We start from the raw sequence: 22055 nt of genomic DNA, 5'->3' as shown, positions 1-22055 counted from the left end.
TTCAGTACATTTTGTTAGGTTAGAGCAATTTCAATTCGCCTTACATCCTAAATTGAGATGTTTATCTCAAGAATTCACGGACTAGGGCTATTTGTCAAGGTATGGATGTTTCCTAATCGTATTAGTTTATGGCTAGGCATTTTTGAGTACCTTCCTCCCATTTTTTATAACATTACAGCTTCAGCTATCCTAGTTTTGCTCTATCTCCACTTAATTACACCTAGTAATGCTTCAAATAACTGTGGAACTATAACTAATCCAACGTTCAACCTCTCTTTTTGATAAGTAATTTCGTTCTGGTTATTTTAATACGTTCAAAATATATGAGCTCTATTATTTCCCCGATCGACTGGATGGTGAGCACAAAACGATGTTGCCGATTCAATCGTGTTTTAATTTAAATAAGATGTTTAAAATATCCTACAATATATTTCGGGAATTCCAGAATTGCAACTAGTATTATCGAAATAAAAGAATGTTCCTTTTTTAAATAAAATTGTTTGATTAAGCGCAATATTGATATCATATATACTATATGATTCTACGTTTTCTTGATCTACGGATTACTGTTAGCGAAATATTTGATTCGTCATAAAATAGCACCATCTATGTTGACTGGTATGAAATTATTATCATTTGGATTATCATCCCTTAACATATTATCCCCACTGTTGTCAATGTCCCAACGATGTCATTTCATTAGTGTACTGCATAGTGTTAAAACTGAAAAACCTTTTTACTCAAATAGATACATACACGTGTTCTTACTGAGGTTACTAATCAAATAGGTTCGCTTGAGACAGATTTCACCGTTAGCTATTGGCATTACATTTAAATATGTAAAACTTCATTTCGAAGACCTACACAGACGTGGTAAGTAAAATTAAAGCTCTGATAAAAATAGATCAAAAATATGTATTGGTGTGGGATTGGAAAACAAATAAAACATACTAAGATATTGCAGATAGCTTATTAGAGATAACTAATCTCTTTATTTGTGGGTTTCAGTAAGTATATTTAACGAACACCCTGTTATAACGAAGTGCAGTTATAAAAAATTATCTAGAAACATGTTGCTTAATATTATAAATATATGGTATTTTGGTAATAAATGGATACAGTATATTTTAATTGATATACTTATAGAACCAAATTATGTTCAGTAAGAATTTATAAAATAAATAATAATAATAAAGATTTATGTGAAATAAATATTAATTCATGATTTATATGTACTAATTTATATATAGTTATAAACAAAACTATGCAACTAAATATACGTTTCGGATAGTGTAAAACTCACATACACTAATGATTCACTAATTCAGTAATGAAGCCTTATAAAAACATATTGACATATCATTTAAATTAAATTTCTGTTTAATATATTGAAATAAATTGTTTTGTGTAATTAAATAGGGGGGATGTGTTGATTAAAATAATAAATATATATTGATGTAGTTATGCAACTCAATAAATATCAATAACAATATTTGGTGGAATGTATTTATAATTCATATTAATAAATCGTAATTGACGTGAAAATTATGATTAGCTAACATTTATATAGCTATTTCTTAAAATGAATATATTATGATAACTAATATATAACTAATTATATGGCTGATGTAAAATAAATACCAAGTATGCACTTTAGATAACTACTAAACTAAATTATTACCTAGCTAGAGCTTGAGTTTTTATTAATTAATTATTTGATTATATTAGAATAATTAGTATTTTTCATGATTTTCCAGTGCGTATATATTTGTGTATATATTGGACCCCAGAATTATTTATTTTTGTAATAATTTATACCATATTTATTTTATATAAATTATCGAGTTGCATGCATTTTTGAAAACACTTCCACATATTTTAAAATTGCAACTCATGGTTAAGTATTGATTACACGATCTACAACGCATGTTTGGTTGCATATTTGCTGAAAACTAAATTATTAAAATACGTAGTGTCTATTTATATAGTATTTATTAATGTTAGGGCAGCACAGTTTGTTTATTTCTAAATATAATATTGATTTTCAGAGTGATCTATGTAATTATATTTTCAGTAATGCATAAGATACAGTAGAATTTTTCAATGCAGTATAAACTTATCCTGATACTTGATAATATTAAAATGTTCAAACAATTGTATAGTTATTTTCTTTATATATCCGTAATAAATTATAAGTCTTCAATTTTTTTACTAGCTTTTTTTTATTTTACCAACTGTAGGAACTTATTCAGAGTTATTTTTAGATTAAAATTTCCAAAAATAAACTAGAAATCCATTCCAGAATAATGAGTGTAATTTATTATATATTTTAAATTGACATCAGGACATTTGTAGTTGATGGAAATTTATGAATAGATTAAAAAGGGATATTTTTCTTTCATTTTATATGATATATTATATTATATATGTTATGTTATATCATATTATATATATATATATATATATATATATATATATATATATATATATATATATTATATCTGTTTTTTATCAACCAAGTGCCAATTAAATTTATTCATATATATTATTTTATATTAAAATAAGGTTTTATAACTATTTAACATATTATATGAGTGCAGTTCTATATTTATAAAAGCATGTACTTCCAACTAGAACTAAATATAGCTAAGTCGTATAATATGTATTTATTTAGTGCAGGATATTTTGTTTAATGTATTTTTAAAATGTAGTACTTGTAAAATTTTGAGGATTAAATTATATAAATCCTTTTGGGATAAATCGATATTTTATTAGAAGCCATTTGCATTAATTTAACTACTGAAGTTATTTAGTTATAAATATAATCCATGGTGTGCTTGACATGCATGATTCAAGGCGACATGATGGCCCTAAAACTGCGATAGTCGCGGCTTCGAATTCCGCAGGACATGGATTTACTTTATATTTGTGTTTGCCCATAGGTAACCGCAACACTCCAGTAATGCCAGTAACCAAGTTGGGTAAGACCAGATATTTCTTTCAGAAGTAGTCCATCAGTTGGTTACTGGCCACTTGGTTAAACGGTTCAGATTCAGTTCAGATAAATCTTAGTTGGTAAAAGACATTTTAAAGTATATTTAAAAAATATGAGATATATTTTACTTTTATAGCATAGTAATATAATATATAAAAATTATTTTAGTTTAGTTTTGTAATTCACTGGAATGATGATTTTTGTTTATTTGAGTTTTGTATGTTTAGTTGCATATTTTTGTTTATCAAGATGTACCAAATATCACAGCACAAGAATATGTTTTGCCGGCTTCGTGGACCAGTGGTATAGGACGGTCCTCCTACTGTTGCGATAGCCGCGGGTTCAAATCCTGCTGGGGCAAGGTCGTAAATTTATGTTTGTGGTTGTTTAAAATTTGTGACTGTTCTAGGCAAGAGTGTAAAATCCGACAAGGAAAATAATCCCAGTCACGTCAGTAACCAGGCTGGGTAAGACCGGATGTCTTCTGGGATGATTTCTAAAATTGGTCACTCGTCAGTCGGTAGGCTTAATGCTGAGGACCGTGGTTCGGAGCCCACGTTAAACTTTAGACCTAGTCCAGATAAACCCATAGTTGGTAAAAGGAGACTTTAAAATATATTAAAAAAAAATAGTCTAAATTTATTCGTCAAAAATAGTCAACTGGATACGAAATAATTTATAACGGTAATTCTATAAGAATTTTTAATTTTCGAAGATCAATTAACAGCTTTTAAAATAGATTTCATGTAGAATTGAATTCAGTAAGTAATATTAGTAATCAAGTAATATTAGATATTTTGTATTTTCTTTCCACGAGTTGAAATCTTGACTTTCGCAAATCAATTTCCCATGACCTGTATGATTCGAAATCCTTTGCTTCCAATTATGTGGAGGGCTTGTTTATTTTCTTTTTAGATTCTAATTTTGGGATTGAATAGGCGTCACCATTTTTTAGTGATACTCTGCACTTCGTGGTGATGAACAATTATATAGTATATCCAACAAAACACAATGCATGACACAAAATTTATGACTTCAGCACATCGCAATGTTGCCAGACTTCTGGTTTACAACGTTTGCCAGTTTATTACGTTTTAAAGAACTTTATAGAGATTTGACAACAGGGTCCACCAGTGCCAGCAAAAATCCAATTTTATAAATTTCCATGACCTGTGTGATTCGAGAACTTTTGCTTCAAATTATGTGGAGGGCTTGTTTATTTTCTTTTTAGATACTAATTTTGGGATTGGATAGGCGTCACCGTTTTTTAGTGATACTCTGCACTTCGTGGTGATGAACAATTATTTAATATTTCTACGGGTATATAGTGTATCCAATAAAACAGCCAATGCATGACACAAAATTTATGACTTCAGCACATCGCAATGTTGCCAGACTTCTGGTTTACAACGCTTGCCAGTTTATTACGTTTTAAAGAATTTTATAGAGATTTGACAACAGGGTCGACCAGTGCCAGCAAAAATCCAATTTTATAAATTTCCATGACCTGTGTGATTCGAGAACCTTTGCTTCAAATTATGTGGAGGGCTTGTTTATTTTCTTTTTAGATTCTAATTTTGCTGTTGGATAGGCGTCACCGTTTTTAGTGATGCTCTGCGCTTCGTGGTGATGAACAATTATTTAATATTTCTACGGGTATATAGTGTATCCAATAAAACAGCCAACGCATTACACAAAATTTATGACTTCAGCACATCGCAATGTTGCCAGACTTCTGGTTTACAACGCTTGCCAGTTTATTACGTTTTAAAGAACTTTATGGAGATTTGACAACAGGGTCGACCAGTGCCAGCAAAAATCCAATTTTATCAATTTCCATGACCTGTGTGATTCGAGATCTTTTGCTTCAAATTATGTGGAGGGCTTGTTTATTTTCTTTTTAGATTCTAATTTTGGGATTGGATAGGCGTCACCGTTTTTTAGTGATACTCTGCACTTCGTGGTGATGAACAATTATTTAATATTTCTACGGGTATATAGTGTATCCAATAAAACAGCCAATGCATGACACAAAATTTATGACTTCAGCACATCGCAATGTTGCCAGACTTCTGGTTTACAACGCTTGCCAGTTTATTACGTTTTAAAGAATTTTATAGAGATTTGACAACAGGGTCGAGCAGTACCAGCAAAAATCCAATTTTATAAATTTCCATGACCTGTGTGATTCGAGAACCTTTGCTTCAAATTATGTGGAGGGCTTGTTTATTTTCTTTTTAGATTCTAATTTTGGGATTGGATAGGCGTCACCGTTTTTTAGTGATGCTCTGCACTTCGTGGTGATGAACAATTATTTAATATTTTTACGGGTATAGTGTATCCAATAAAACAGCCAATGAATGCATGACATCAAAATTTATGACTTCAGCACATCGCAATGTTGCCAGACTTCTGGTTTACAACGCTTGCCAGTTTATTACGTTTTAAAGAATTTTATAGAGATTTGACAACAGGGTCGACCAGTGCCAGCAAAAATCCAATTTTATAAATTTCCATGACCTGTGTGATTCGAGAACTTTTGCTTCAAATTATGTGGAGGGCTTGTTTATTTTCTTTTTAGATACTAATTTTGGGATTGGATAGGCGTCACCGTTTTTTAGTGATACTCTGCACTTCGTGGTGATGAACAATTATTTAATATTTCTACGGGTATATAGTGTATCCAATAAAACAGCCAATGCATGACACAAAATTTATGACTTCAGCACATCGCAATGTTGCCAGACTTCTGGTTTACAACGCTTGCCAGTTTATTACGTTTTAAAGAATTTTATAGAGATTTGACAACAGGGTCGACCAGTGCCAGCAAAAATCCAATTTTATAAATTTCCATGACCTGTGTGATTCGAGAACCTTTGCTTCAAATTATGTGGAGGGCTTGTTTATTTTCTTTTTAGATTCTAATTTTGCTGTTGGATAGGCGTCACCGTTTTTAGTGATGCTCTGCGCTTCGTGGTGATGAACAATTATTTAATATTTCTACGGGTATATAGTGTATCCAATAAAACAGCCAACGCATTACACAAAATTTATGACTTCAGCACATCGCAATGTTGCCAGACTTCTGGTTTACAACGCTTGCCAGTTTATTACGTTTTAAAGAACTTTATGGAGATTTGACAACAGGGTCGACCAGTGCCAGCAAAAATCCAATTTTATCAATTTCCATGACCTGTGTGATTCGAGATCTTTTGCTTCAAATTATGTGGAGGGCTTGTTTATTTTCTGTTTAGATTCTAATTTTGGGATTGGATAGGCGTCACCGTTTTTTAGTGATACTCTGCACTTCGTGGTGATGAACAATTATTTAATATTTCTACGGGTATATAGTGTATCCAATAAAACAGCCAATGCATGACACAAAATTTATGACTTCAGCACATCGCAATGTTGCCAGACTTCTGGTTTACAACGCTTGCCAGTTTATTACGTTTTAAAGAATTTTATAGAGATTTGACAACAGGGTCGAGCAGTACCAGCAAAAATCCAATTTTATAAATTTCCATGACCTGTGTGATTCGAGAACCTTTGCTTCAAATTATGTGGAGGGCTTGTTTATTTTCTTTTTAGATTCTAATTTTGGGATTGGATAGGCGTCACCGTTTTTTAGTGATGCTCTGCACTTCGTGGTGATGAACAATTATTTAATATTTTTACGGGTATAGTGTATCCAATAAAACAGCCAATGAATGCATGACATCAAAATTTATGACTTCAGCACATCGCAATGTTGCCAGACTTCTGGTTTACAACGCTTGCCAGTTTATTACGTTTTAAAGAATTTTATAGAGATTTGACAACAGGGTCGAGCAGTACCAGCAGAAATCCAATTTTATAAATTTCCATGACCTGTGTGATTGGAAAACCTTTGCTTCAAATTATGTGGAGGGCTTGTTTATTTTCCTTTTAGATTCTAATTTTGGGATTGGATAGGCGTCACCGTTTTTTAGTGATGCTCTGCACTTCGTGGTGATGAACAATTATTTAATATTTCTTCGGGTATATAGTGTATCCAATAAAACAGCCAATGCATGACACAAAATTTATGACTTCAGCACATCGCAATGTTGCCAGACTTCTGGTTTACAATGCTTGTCAGTTTATTACGTTTCAAAGAATTTTATAGAGATTTGAGAACAGGGTCGACCAGTGCCAGCAAAAATCCAATTTTATAAATTTCCATGACCTGTGTGATTCGAGAACCTTTGCTTCAAATTATGTAGAGGGCTTGTTTATTTTCTTTTTAGATTCTAATTTTGGGATTGGATAGGCGTCACCGTTTTTTAGTGATGCTCTGCGCTTCGTGGTGATGAACAATTATTTAACATTTCTACGGGTATATAGTGTATCCAATAAAACAGCCAATGCATGACACAAAATTTATGACTTCAGCACATCGCAATGTTGCCAGACTTCTGGTTTACAACGCTTGCCAGTTTATTACGTTTTAAAGAATTTTATAGAGATTTGACAACAGGGTCGACCAGTGCCAGTAAAAATCCAATTTTATAAATTGATTTGGGTGTTCCAACGCCAGACAGTATTCTGTTTATTTTTAACCAGGGTTAAATGAGAAGGAAAAATGCATTTGGCAGTATATTCTTGGTTGGTGGAGGTTGTTGGAGGTGCTTGGTTGTTATATCGGAAGGAAAATTCAAGTATAAATTGTGTTATTAAAAGTATAGTAGGAAGATGACCTACCCTATATTAAAATAATATAAGATTGGCTAATAATCTCAATAATTTTAAAATTAGTAATGTATTCTATTGTAAAAATTCTATGACAATTTCCAGAGATTTAATTTTGCTTTTATTCCATTTTCTTTTCATGGTAGAAACAAAACACTTTTATATCCCCTACAAATTTAAGGAAATTCTTTCGACGCAAGAACGATGTACATAATTTTTAAAAGCACCTCATTCGGGGTTTCCCACTCAAATTCTCATCTCATTTGATTCGATAAAAATGAGGGAGGATAATAAGGAAACAAACGAGAGAAAATAAAATAAATTTCCCCTTTAAGGACATTTTTCGCTTTCCTCGATTATCTACTGGGGGATTTGGTAAGAATAAGATGAGAATTGTTCAATAAAACCACGTTTATATGTATACACATTTATTTTAAAATGTCCCACTGATATTAGATTGCATACTATCACAACGAATGGCCCTTTTGTTGACAACGGCCCACAGTAAAGTAATAAAACAATCAAATAATTAATTAAGAAACTTTGTTACGGTATGTGATTATGAACTTAAATTAGATAACAGCTATAATGGTTTTATTAAACCATCGATTAATCTAGTCTTTCAGTCTGAGCCAAGAGCAGCTACGCTTTGGCTCGACGTTTTCACGTTTATTGCCCAATTGTATTAGATGAGTCCGTGGTTTTATTATTTCAATGTAAGTTAGGAAATAGCTGTGTCTTCTGCAATATGCATTAAGTCAGATAATTAACAAATTATTATAGCTGTATTTTTTCATTTTTATGTTAATATTTAAATTTAATGTCGTATTATGTAACGTTGTTTTGAGTGTATCTATAGATATGCTACAGTTGTAGTTTGAGTTGAGTTATAGTTTTATAATTTGAGAAGGCATTTTCATTATCATCGTGGGCTTACTTTTCAACTAATACGCTCTTCTGTGCTACAGGAGCCCCAACATCCTTCATTACGTCTCGCCACAATTGACGTTCAGCTGCCAGCGGAAATCGTCAGTCTCCTGTGTTTCAGATCGTTTTTGTTGTTCTTTTTAGCAGCTGTTCGATTTCGTTACAGAAATCTGTGAAGATTTCTTTCACTTTTCATTAAGCCATTGCAATTTGGGCTTCTGAACATGTTCATTTCTAATTCGATCTCGGAACATGTAGAATTTAAGTAAAAGCTTAAGCATCTTAAGCTTTAAGCATCACATCTAAAAGGCCTCAAGCTTACAGATCATATCGTCATACCGTAACTGAGTCGAAGTGCGAAGTTGAAGAATGCTCAACTCATGTGTTGCAAATACAAAGAATCATCATCATCGAACGTGATATAGATCAAAAAGTTTGTAGCATCATGTTGATCGCTATATCTGCTCTTAAAAACTTATCGCATTATTGCATACTCTACTATATTGAAAAGTAGTGGATCTTGACGAACACCGGCTAGTACTTCAAACGGATTTAATAAACTATTTCGAAAATCAACTCTAGAAGTAAGTTTTTAAGTGAATTACTTTGATAATAATCTTATCAGATATTATTTTTGATAATTTTTTATTGTGTTTAAGTAGAAATAAAAAGCAACTATAAGTAACTAGTAATTTTCAATCACATAACAGAGTAAGCATCGTTGCCTTAGTTTTTTCAAATTATAATAAGGGATTTTTCAAAATCGTCAAAATCTCGATAATACCGACCGTATCTCGATTTCTCGCTCTTCCAGATCTTGAACTTGCCAGCACTTCTCGCGATTGTATTCCTTATTGTTTTGTAATATGAATAGTTGGGTGCTGAGAAAAGACACTTTAACAAAAATTAGTACAATTCCTTAGATTAATTCACAATCTTAATAGATTAATCTAAAGGTTATTTATAAAAATTGTATTTTAAAAAATATATTATTAGACTAATGGAATACTATCTATCTCTGTAGTGAGCAATAAACAGTTTTTGTGGCGATATAAATGTAGATTCATAGTAGTCAGCCACCAAAATTAACTGCAAGACATATATCTTTATAGCCAATTCAAAAAAGTGGTGACACGTGTGTCAATATGTGTCTGTCTAAAGTTGTAAATTCGTTTTACAGTCAGACAATATGATCCTTTTCATTTTATTCTAATTAAAAAGAGATAGACTGCTGTTAGAGAAGTTCGATCATGTAACCGAAAGACCCTGCAAAAGTTGTCCTTTGTCAAACGTCTGCAAAATTCTTCAAAATATTATAATTACGGGTTATAAACGGTAAACGTTGTTTTAACGCTTTGTTTTAATAAATTGCAAATCGCCGGGGTTTTTATTGAAAATATTTTTTGCGCGTTGCAGCTGCACTGAATATTACTACGGACATGGTCACTAAAACATCTCAAAAAATAGAAAACAATTTAACCTTAAATTCACCACAAGGAACCCGTGTTTATGGGAAACAGTTGACGAATCAAGATCGGCTTGTTAGCTGTATCAGAGATCAAATACACGAAATGTAAAAAACAGTAAGTAGTTTTTTCAATCGAAACATTATTTAATACAATTATTTCAGAGAAAATTGTTAGTCTGGAAAGTATCAATAAAGAGCCAAAACATATAAAGCTATTTGGGGGATGTAGGACATCCCTTCATATACTTTTGGGTAATATAGGATTTAAGTGGTGTAAAGATAACCCATGAAGGGGTTTAATGGAACTTCCAGAGATTGCTTTTAAAAGAATACAATTTTTAAAAACATATAACAAAATCAAGGTAAAATTATTATATCAGTTATTTAAATGAGACGTAAATATTTTAGAATGGTACATTGGTCGCTTATGGTGAGATGATAGTAAACATAGTGTAAAGACACCAAAAGTTGATGGAAAAAGATAAATATTGGAATAACTATCGATTAGGTTTTGTTAGCCATAAGATTTATTAATAATTCATTGCAGACATATAGTTTTTCATGCTGGAAACTGGAGTGCTTTTATTCCTGTGACTACCATGGAGAAATTAGCCATAGCTCTTAAAAAACTTGGAGGAACCATCAGTTATTGTTTTGTACAATGTACCATATCTACCATATATATATATAGTACACTGGTGGGGAAAATCCCAACAAGTGCATCATCAAAGGCTGCAATTAAGGAATGACTTAAAGTACATAAAATAAGCTTCTAGAAAATCATGTTAAAGAATCAATTGTCATTCAACACTCGTCACTATATACAGAAATATCAAACGTTTATTTGGTGAGATGAACATTCGATAGAAATGAATGGCGTTTTTTCATAGATTATAACTACAGTTTGAAGGTGGCTCTGCTCAACATTGGAAATAAAAAAACCATTCATTCCGATTGCCTAAACATTACAACCTAAGGAATTGTACGACACTATGCGTACAATCTTGGGCAAGATCAAATGCAATGAGAATTAATGGAAAATTTGTTTTTTTTTTGTTTGTGATACAGTCGTGCAGTTATTATCGATATGTAAGAAAAGTGTGACCATTATGAGCCAGGACAACAGAACGTGTTCTCTGTATCATTTGACGTTGAACCTACAAGACGTTTTATTGTCACGTCTTCATATTAAATTTGACCTTGTTAAGAATTTTAAGGTGTTATTCACAACATTCTCGGTAACTGTAAATCACCGGATTACAAAGACGTAATCGACAATTTGTTACAGCATTACCACAAGGTTGAAGCTCAAATGTCTCTCAAAATACATATTTTTGCATTCATATTTAGATTTTTGTCTCACAAAACTTGGGCGATACCAAGGATTTTGGGACGAAGGGATGATGGGCGATTACTGTTAGACTCTAACGCGCGAAACAAATCCAAAGCAGTATAAAAAACTCAGTTCAACCTCTTTTCACTTCTGATTTATACTTTTTAATTCGATAAATGCCCGTTAATGGTCAAAAATAATAAAATCATGAATTTATTGGGTATTTCGAAAAGTAGAACCAACTAAAAAAACTAGCTGCTGATTTGGAGTCAGCAATTTACTACCTTTCAATTTACCTTATAAATAGATTTTGCTTCCTCAGATCCTTTTTCATAGAGATTCTTCAGGTTTGGATACTTGTGGAACTAATATAAAAAGTTTTTTTTTCCATATAAAATCCATAGTAGTTTTTGTAATAATGTAAAGATCTTTTGACGACAAATTAATAATCAAACTTCAATAGAGGAATGTTGAACTTACAACAAAAATAAAAGCTTCGAGGCGTCCTCCTAACTATTGCGATGCGAAGCGTGTGTAAATAAACCCAGCACGACTAAAAATTCGCTCACTCGGGACGGTCGTTGGTTTGACTAAATATTGTCCTACTATAAAAAAAGAAGCGCGTGCTTTTGCTTATTTAACCATGTTAAGCGATAGCCGACAATATATAATAAATAGTTTTTTGGATTAAAAATTGGCCAAAGTTTTTTAACAAATTTTATAAATTAGAACAAGATTATTTGCTTGATATGACACTAAGTTGCGGCAAAAGTCCTGCTACCCTTTTGATTGCGCGCCATCTTGGTTATGTGACGTTTAGTTCAATTTCGCGTTAACCATCATAGAACAGAGAATCTTAGAAGCGCATGTCCCATGTTAAAATTGGTTCTAAGTTACGCTCGGTATCCCCGGTATGGTGGGATATTTAAAAATGCTTAGCGGGAATTTCAAAAATTTGAGCGGGAAATTAAAAAAATTCTTATAACTTTATGGGAAAATAAAAAAAAATGTATTTGAACATATTTTATTCAAATATTACAATTACATTAATTTTTTTTGGCCATAAAAGACATTGACGTAATCGCAGATATCTCCATTACCCAAAACACATAATCCACTGGTATTCTATAATATTTAAAAGAAACATTAAAATAACATGATATAACTATTAATAGTTCTGTTGTTTTATCTTTTAGAATCAACTAAATTAACAACCTACCTAAATTGAGGTAAATTTCATCAAATATGACAACTGTAGTTCCGTCTAGTCAGTCAAGTTTCTGAGCTGTAACCACTAATGACCAAAATCAGATGTACTACTCCAGCAGCACAAAGGAACCTTATTCTGTATCTGCATTAATGTTCTTTCAGAAGGCAGCAGAGTATCTTCGATAACAGCTTATATCTTCTGTCACTGCATTTCAATAAGTATAAAGCCATTGTTTTTTCATCCAACCTAAAATGAAGCTGATGCAACAGGTTGAGTTATCTGTACAGGAACATATAAATGTAATTTCCAGTTTAGAACCTCCATTCTCTAATAATAAACATAAGTTTCTTATTATATACTGACTTCTGGGTCTTGTTGGCGTAGAATAATCTTCCATGTATCTATCAGAGGGTAAGGCTCAGCCTCAATAGCCTCAAAAACTTCTGTGATTGTAATATTGTCATTGGGGGCATAATTTCTTTGACTTGTAGTAAAGTAAGGAATCTGTCAATAAATACTGCTTAATTATTTCAATGCAATAAATCATAACAAAATACTTACTGTTTAAATTATAATTAGGAATTACACCTTGTTTCAGCCGTGGCTTTCCATATTTTGGTATATAGTCTTCATCGTTAAAATGATTACAAAGATTCCTGGTCCTACATAGATCATAACGAGATCTTAAGGTTTTTTTTATTACACTAATAAACTAAAATGCACAGAGAGATACACACATATAGCTATTGCATTTTTCATTTACATTTGACCGCGTAACGGGGATTCCGAAAAGCTTAAACGTGGGACCATATAGTTCCATATACGTTTCACTTCTATATTTCTCTATTCTATGTGTGGACGTCCAAATTTTATTATGGATAAATACACGCCACAAGAACGAGCAGAAATACTGACAGTATTTATTGAAAATAATGGTTCTATTATTACCGCTCAGCGGAAATTGCGTCAATGGTAGCGGGGCTTTTGCCCCACGTTGTATTACCATGGAACAGTTTGTTGAGTAGTTACTCCACGTGTCCAATTTCTTCTGGATTTCCTAATATACCTTGTATTCTGACTAAGTTGATATAGGAGCTTGTCTGTATTTCCAGCTTTCTTGTGCAAGTTGAAATTATAATTTTTTTTGATTAGTTACTCAATTTTTTTGTATTGTTATATTCATTCATTTTTATATTAATTTCCACATTATTTGCCTCGTTATAATTATAGTAGATAATTTGTTAATTATAATATGTGCATCATTTAATTATCAAAATAGACTGCATATGTTAATTGGTTGCCGAACTATTATTTTATTTAAATAGATTATACTAATTATACATTTAAACAGCTTTTAAGATAATTAAAATTATATTACTATTGGATGTACGTGATCAATATATGCAATTATAATTATCTCGTTTAACATCGCGATGGTGAACGTTGATTTTAAAATATTACGTGAAAGATTAAATTTTTGCTGGAATATCTGTAATCCAATTTAAACGCCGGTATATGTTGAATAAATAAATATATGTAATATGTACGCTATCAGTTTTATTTCACGCTTAAGAAGATTTAATTTTAATCGTTAGAAAATTGATAATTGGATGAATCACTTTAATTAGTAGTTAAATTGGAAAAATGATTTTGTATAGGTTAATCTCTTAATATTTTCACTGAAATATGAGCGAACATGATAAAAAAAATTATATTTAATACTGTTTTGTTAGTCAACGTCAGTGAAACTTACGTTTAAGACTCGATTAACGAAGATACTCCATTTTGCACATTGCACATGCGCAGATTTACTTTCGTTATTATTTGTTTTCCAAGTTTGGCTTCATTTATTTATATTGTCACTTGCCTGTTGTAATTTTCGTGTAGTTTCTTCGCTATTATCAGCAAGAATTGCAGTCATCAGCAAATGTAGGCCTCGTGATATTTTCCATTTTTGGTATATAACATGTCTAGAGCAAGTAAAGAATTGGCCCCCATATACTTCCTTGTGGGACACCTGCTTTAGCTTCTTTTATTGTAGAGTTCTTCCAAATATTAAACTTCATCTTGTTTGACTATAAACATTCTGGTTAAATTGTAATATGTTAATAGTTTACTGTGCTGTTTCGGTAAAATTGTTTCTAGCTTATGAAGAAGACCGTCATGCCATACGTTATCGAAGGTTTGTGCTATATCTAAAAATAACAGGTCAATTGAAAAGTCTCCGGCCTGACACATAGATGGCGCTACTGGAATTAAATCCATATGTTTTTTAGTTAGCCCTAACCCTCAAAAGATGCATGTATGAATTTGACAGTTTGGATCATTAGTTTTTGAATTAAAGCATTTTGAGTGAAGCAACTTTTGTTATTGTGGAAATAATGGACAAAAAGGAATTTCGCGTGTTGATAAAATATTGCTTTTTAAAGGGAAAAATACAGTTGAAGCAAAAACTTGACTTGATGCCGGACACTGCCCCAGGAAAATTAAACATCAATAATTGGTACGCTAGGTTTAGACGTGGTGAAATGAGCACCGAAGACGGTGAACGCAGTGGACGGCCAAAAGAGGTTGTTACCGACGAAAACATTAAAATATTCCACAAAATGATTTTGAATGACTGTAAATTGAAATTGGATGAAATAGCAGACAGTCTAAAGATATCAACTGAACGTGTACATCATATCATTCACGAATATTTGGGTCTGAGAAAGTTCTGTGTAAAGTGGGTTCCGCGCGAGATTCCTTTTGACCAAAATCAACGATAGGTTGATGATTCGAAGCAGTGTTTGGAGATGATCAAGCGTAATAAACCCGAGTTTTTGCGTCGATATGTGACAATGGATGACACATGGCTCCATCATTTCACTCCGAAGTCATCCGAGTGGACTGCACACGATGAAACCGCTTCAAAGCGTGGGAAAACATAACAGTAGGCTGGTAAGGTTATGGCGTCTGTATTTTAGGATGTGCATCACCAGCGACTATTACATAGCGTTATTGGACCGTTTGAAGGACGAAATCATCGAAGAACGACCGCATTTGAAGAAAATGAAAGTGCTGCATCACCAAGACAATGCACCGTGTCACAAATCAGTGAAAACGATGGCAAAAATCTATGAGTTGGGCTTCGAATTGCTTCCTCATCCACCTTATTCTCCAGATCTGCCCCCCAGCGACTATTTTCTGTTCTCAGATTTCAAAAGAATGCTCGCTGTGAAGAAATTTTCGTCGAATGAAGATGTGATCGTCGAAACTGAGGCCTATTTTGAAGCAATGACTTCTCAATTGACTTGTTATCTTTAAGGAGGAATTGCTATTATCATTAGGGCGCATGTAAAAAATGGTCATGTGAAATTGTATCAAACTAGCGACCAAAACAATACACCTATCGTAGAGTTAAATTGATTTATTTAAATTTTAGTACCACAATTTGAAGGTAACCCGTATTTTTAATATATTTTTTTAACACTGGATAAATATTGCAAATATTACTCGCCATTTGTCATTTTGACAGAGAGAAATACTAACGGAACGACAATGTAGTTCTTTCATGGCCGTCCCCGATGAAAAATAGTCAAACCCGAATGCACTGAGTCTGTCATCAATCAGAGAATGTTTTAGCATATTAAAAAGGGGCATTAAGGCCTGAAAATAACCGTTAACTATACCTCCCGACAAATAAAATGATTTAAACCAGACATTAACACACCCCCGATTAATCACATCCTAATATCACGATATTCTCTCTTCGGTGGTTCTCCATAATTCTTCAACATCAAAGAATTCGATTTGGAAAGCGCGTACATCGAGCACGAACGAACATTAGAACTATTGAAGCAATTATCATTAAAAAGTGTACAATTATCGCTGATCTATGAAGACGAAATAGTATTAGAAACAGTATAAAATTACAGAAAAATCTACCTTGACAAATGGCTTCATTAATTCAATAATCAGATGGTAACTAGAGTATCCGAAATACATTGATCTGCGCAGAATGGTTTTTCTGATAATGTAACTCTAACATATTCACTTGACCAAAAATTGATGTTGGTAAGAAGCGAAAAGAAGACAAGAAAAGAAAACCATGTAAAAATGATGGGACCAAGAAAGCATTCGATGACTTTCAGCTGTCTTTCCCTCAAATTAAAGTAAAAATACAGTACAAATACTATACTGGGTACAAATTTAAACATTTTCAACGCACTGAAAGATTTTTTGCCCACACGTTGACGAAATGACACATACTGAAAAGTAAAGACTGCCAATGAGGCTTCAACATGAAGTTAATTATAGATGTACCCAATTGAATTTAATACACAGTAACACCATGTGTTGCAAATCTTTTAAAATAATTTATATACCTGATATGATTCTGATTTGGCATAAGTGATCATCAGATATTTGAGATTAAGTTGATAGCAATCGAGCTGGTTTCATTTTGTTATTTTTCTGTTTTTAATTTATCCGAAACTTCCTATAGATATCCTACAGTTTTTATTTTGCGTATATTAGATACACAAGATGGGCACTAAGATAACAGGTCAATTGAAAAGTCTCCGGCCTACCATAGTAAAACACATTTTGTTGGCAAAATTAGTTTTTTTTGTTCAACATAATTTCCTTCAAGGGTGATACACTGATTATAGAGACCCTCCAACTTTTCGATACCATTTTTATAGTACGATTTGTCTTTTGCTTCAAAAGAGGCCTCAGTTTCGGCGATCACCTATTCGTTCGACGAAAATTTCTTCCCGGCGAGTATTCTTTTGAGATTTGAGAACAGGAAATAGTCGCTGGGGCCAGATCTGGAGAATACGGTGAATGGGAAGCAATTTGAAGTCCGATTCATGGATTTTTGCCATTGTTTTCACTGACTTGTGACGCGGTGCATTGTCTTGGTGAAACAGCACTTTCTTTTTCTTCAAATGCGACCGTTTTTCGGTGATTTCGTTCTTCAAACGGTCCAATAACGCTATGTAATAGTCGCTGTTGATAGGCCTTTCTTTTTAAAGGTAGTCAATAAAAATGATTCCAAGCGTATCCCAAAATACAGACGCCATAACCTTGCCAGCCGACTATTGTGTTTTTCCACGCTTTGGAGCGGGTTTATCGTATGCAGTCTACTCGGATAACTGTTGATTGGACTTCGGAGTGAAATGATGGATCTATGTTTCATCTGTTGTCACATATCGACGTAAAAACTCATCTTCATCATCAGACACTGCTCCGAATCATCAACTCGTCGTTGTTTTTGGTCAAAAGTGAGCTCGAGCGGCACCCACTTTGCACAGAGCTTTCTCATACCTAAATATTCGTGAATTATATGATATACACGTTCAGTTGATATCTTTAGTACTCAAATTGCTATAATTCACAAACTAATGATCCGACAGCTGTCAGGTTTATACACGCATCTTTTGAGGGTTAGAGCTAACTAAAAAACATATGGATTTAATTATATTAGCGCCATCTATGTGTCAGCCCGGGGACTTTCCAATTGACCTGTTAATCTCTATAATAAAATACGCTGGAAGGTATGGAATATAATCATACGAAAAATATATACAAAGTATTCTGAAGAAGGTTATGTTCAACAATGCTAAGTTCCCAATGAAAATTCGGACGACGTCTGACAACACTGCAATAGTGCTGCCAAAGTTTGAATTACAAATAGTATATTTATGAATAAGTTTCTATGAAATAGCTGGAAAAGACCTCTTACCACGTTATCTTTGACATCTGCTTCTGTGAATATATTTAAAAGGTTAGAAATATTTTAGAAAATTTTAGATATTTACACCTCCAATAGCATATATCGAGTAAGGTATGACCAAATGTTATCCGCTTGGGCTTCTGGTTTTAGTATACGACTAGAGATATTGCTATGCTATATTTGTTATTGGTTTATTTTTCTGTAAAATATATTTTAAACAGTTTGTAATATATGGAATGTAAGGAAAATGAATCGAATTTACAATAATGAGTTCAAATAATTAGAAAATATTCTTATTAGAAATATATCGTAATGATGTAATCATAATATACCTATTACTGACACCGAATATTGTTCATTATTTGGCCAGATTGGAAGGAAATTGTCTATCTCTAATACTACGTTGATGCTCTGTAAAAAATTCTTATTGTCAGTTACTAAAACCGTTGGAACCATTGAGCCATTGAGAAAAACTATCAGATTTGATCAGTCGAAAGGGCGTTGTCTTTCGTGTTAACGATAGACCACACACATACTGATGACCGTGCAAAAACTAAGAGTTTTTCTTTGAATTTATTATGTACTAGGTGGAACTAAAGTTCAAGCTCTTTTTAAAACTATTTCAAAAGCATGAATAAGGACGAAATTAATGATTTTTTATGCAATAAGCATTGTTTGACCTCTGTAGCAGAAAATTAAATAATTTTTTAAAACTTATTTACTGAATATTAGAAACTCTATTGGAGTTTCTTGAGTTTGTACATTGTTGCATTAACAATTTTCCAAATATTATCCCATATAAAATGTATAATTAACATTATAGTTCGATTGTTATTATTAGGTTCTTGCATATATTTTTGTTATCGATATCTAAACAAATTACCTAATCTAAATGTTGAAATCGATGGTTTTGATATTTCTGTACATAAAATAATAGTTTTCCCTTTACTATTACTGAGCTATTGAGAATACTCGAAATTGAATTTTCGACATGTATCAAACAGTAGTAAAAGACTGATGCTTCTCGGTCATATCTGAAATGTCCGTTTTGGTTCCAATGTTTTAAAAGTTGTGATTTTTATATCACTACATAGTATAAAACAAAGTCGCCTTTTCTGTCCCTATATCCCTATGTGCGCTTAAATCTTTAAAACTACGCAACGGATTTTGATGCGGGTTTTTTCAATAGATGGAGTGATTCAAGAGGAAGGTTTATATGTATAATACATGCATAATATACTAAGGCAACATTGCTAATTTTAGAGGTTTCTAACGTGATGTCGTAAATTAAGGTATTTTTTTATGCTTATTTAGCAATTAGCAAAAACGCTGCCTAACCCTACGAGTTAGATCAAATTAATGTACTACAGTATTGTACACCATAAAAAGGTCTACAAAAAAGTCCGCGATGGTATATGTTTATCTTTTAGGGATAACCCACATTAACCATTTTTATTGTTTACTTCTTACGTGAGAAAATGGCTTATTTACGAAGCTATTTTAAGCAATACGGCATTAATCCTTATCGAATTAAGTACCTTAAATACAGTGTGCAATTAATATAGATCAATATGGTTCCTTACAGTATGTAAATTAAACAAATATTTTCGGAGATATTACAAATTTAAAATTTGCGTTTAAAAATGTGTAATGTAATAAAAATTGTATGAATTTAGATATTCCAAAGATAGCAGGAAATCTTCATAGTAAGTATAGGGGAAGAGGAATTGTTTTACTCCAAATTTAATGCGTGTAGGCCAAGGGCAGTAATGAATGAATCAAAAATACTGGATCGATTTTAATCATGTTTTCATTGAGTGACATAGGCATATATATTTTATGCCCGTGCAAAGTCGGAGCGGGCCGCTATGTTTTTATATACAACGTTCATATTTTTTCTGTAGTGTATTTAATTTAGTATCAGCATTGCACCCGTACGAAGCCGGGGCGGGTCGCTAGTCAATGATAAAGAACGGCTTGGAGTATTAAGAAGTGTGAATACAAAGAGTGATTGGGTGAAAATCCAGCTCAAACTTTCAAAGAACTTTCATATAGCTTATCAGTTGAAGGAAGAACTGTCTCCATGCATTTACATGCGATGGTCCAAAAGGAGTGAAAAGGGCCACCTTACGAATTCACTCAAAAAGTCATTTCTAACCAATTTAACATCGCTGTTTCATTGTCTACCATTGCGGAAAAGTAGGACACATTTCTGGTGGCTTATTGTGGCTGGAGATGAAAAGTGTATCTGTTAGTCCGGAAGAGCCATCCACAACGAAATGGAGGATTTGCGACCATAGAATCTTATGCTTATTGTGGGACCAGCTAGGTGTAGTTATTAAGAGCTATTAAAACCGAATGAAATTGTTAGTACTGATACCAATCGACGTCATTTGAAGAAATTGAACAGCGTATTGTTGCAAAAATGTGACAAAAAATGACAAAAAGTCAGCAGCTCTCAGACGACAATGCTCGTCCAGACGTTGAAATAGTTGGGAAGGATATACTGTTGCAGCTTGAATGGGCATCTTTACTGCACATATTGCCCTTGTTCAGATGGATGAGGCGTAGCTTAGGTGGCATACGGTTTCGAAATGCTGAAGAAAAGCAATAGTGCATCACAATAATGTTTCTAGAAAGATAGGGAAAATTGTTGAAAATTATTGGAAATACTTTGACTAATATATATTCTACCAATTTTTCTCAATAAATGTCTTTTTAATGTGAAAAAATGATGCAAATGAATACATAGCACCTAATAATTCACACTACAATGGATTAACAGTTTCTTCGTAAAATTCTAACGATAAAATGTCTAGCAGACTAATCTCTAGGAGGAAATATAAATTGATTGATGGGTCTTTGACGCCTAAGAGCCATCTGAGCTGGTCAAACCTGAAAACCAAGGATTTCAATGTTGTGCCCATATTATATGTCGGGCACATGAACTTAGTAAAGTTAGGTGTGTTGATTCAGAGTCGGGTCGACATAGACATTTTTTTCATTGAATATTTTGAATGTTGGTTTTCTGATGGATTTCTTTTTGACCTCTAACAGGTTTTAATGTAGTTGTTATTGAGATTTGTATTCTCTTGGCTCATGAAGGTTTAGCCCTATTGCCCTAAGACGGCGCGTAGTAATATTAGAATTAGGAAAGATTGCATCCAAGCATAATTGTCACAAACAGTTTTCTATCGATTGATTACTGTTTTGGCAGATAGTCTCGGTTCAACTGTAACTTAATCTCGTTCACGTGTATTGCTTATGATTCTAATGTATTTCCCTACTCGTAGATTTTTCTTTTGATCTTGTGGCGCCATATTGGCTCGTACTGTGAGTGAAGCTTCTAAATTGCTGACAATGGGTTGTTTCGCGATATATTTCATATTACCAAAACATATTATGACATCTATAAAATTAAAATAAGAACAAATACAGATAATGCTAGTACAAGCAACATTAGTCATAGTCAAAATGTTAACAATATGTTTTCTTTTAAGTTTGTTTCTCAAGTTCTTTTTATATTTTGTTTATGGTCAGTGTTGAATCATGGGAGAACATACGTTACATCGATAAAATGCGAATGTATTTCTCTTTTTTCTGCGCAAATTAATCCGCAAAGACAAAGTTAGTTCAGAGGTATTTATTAAATTAATCTAAATTAAATCAAAAACAGAATTAAAATTATTACTA

General features: G+C 32.6%; 1 protein-coding gene across 2 annotated transcripts in view; it reads left to right on the top strand.

The window, feature by feature from the left end:
- Positions 1 to 22055, top strand: part of PlexB (Plexin B) — a 385819-nt gene that overhangs the window by 43271 nt on the left and 320493 nt on the right. The gene's annotated exons all lie outside the window — the stretch shown is intronic.

Source organism: Rhynchophorus ferrugineus, unplaced genomic scaffold (genome assembly GCF_030347505.1).
Source record: "Rhynchophorus ferrugineus isolate W39M unplaced genomic scaffold, kcgeb_rfMv2 rfM5, whole genome shotgun sequence".
Classification (NCBI taxonomy): Eukaryota; Metazoa; Arthropoda; class Insecta; order Coleoptera; family Curculionidae; genus Rhynchophorus; species Rhynchophorus ferrugineus.
Note: the sequence above shows the minus strand (reverse complement) of the source record. Positions and strands in the feature narration are given on the sequence as shown.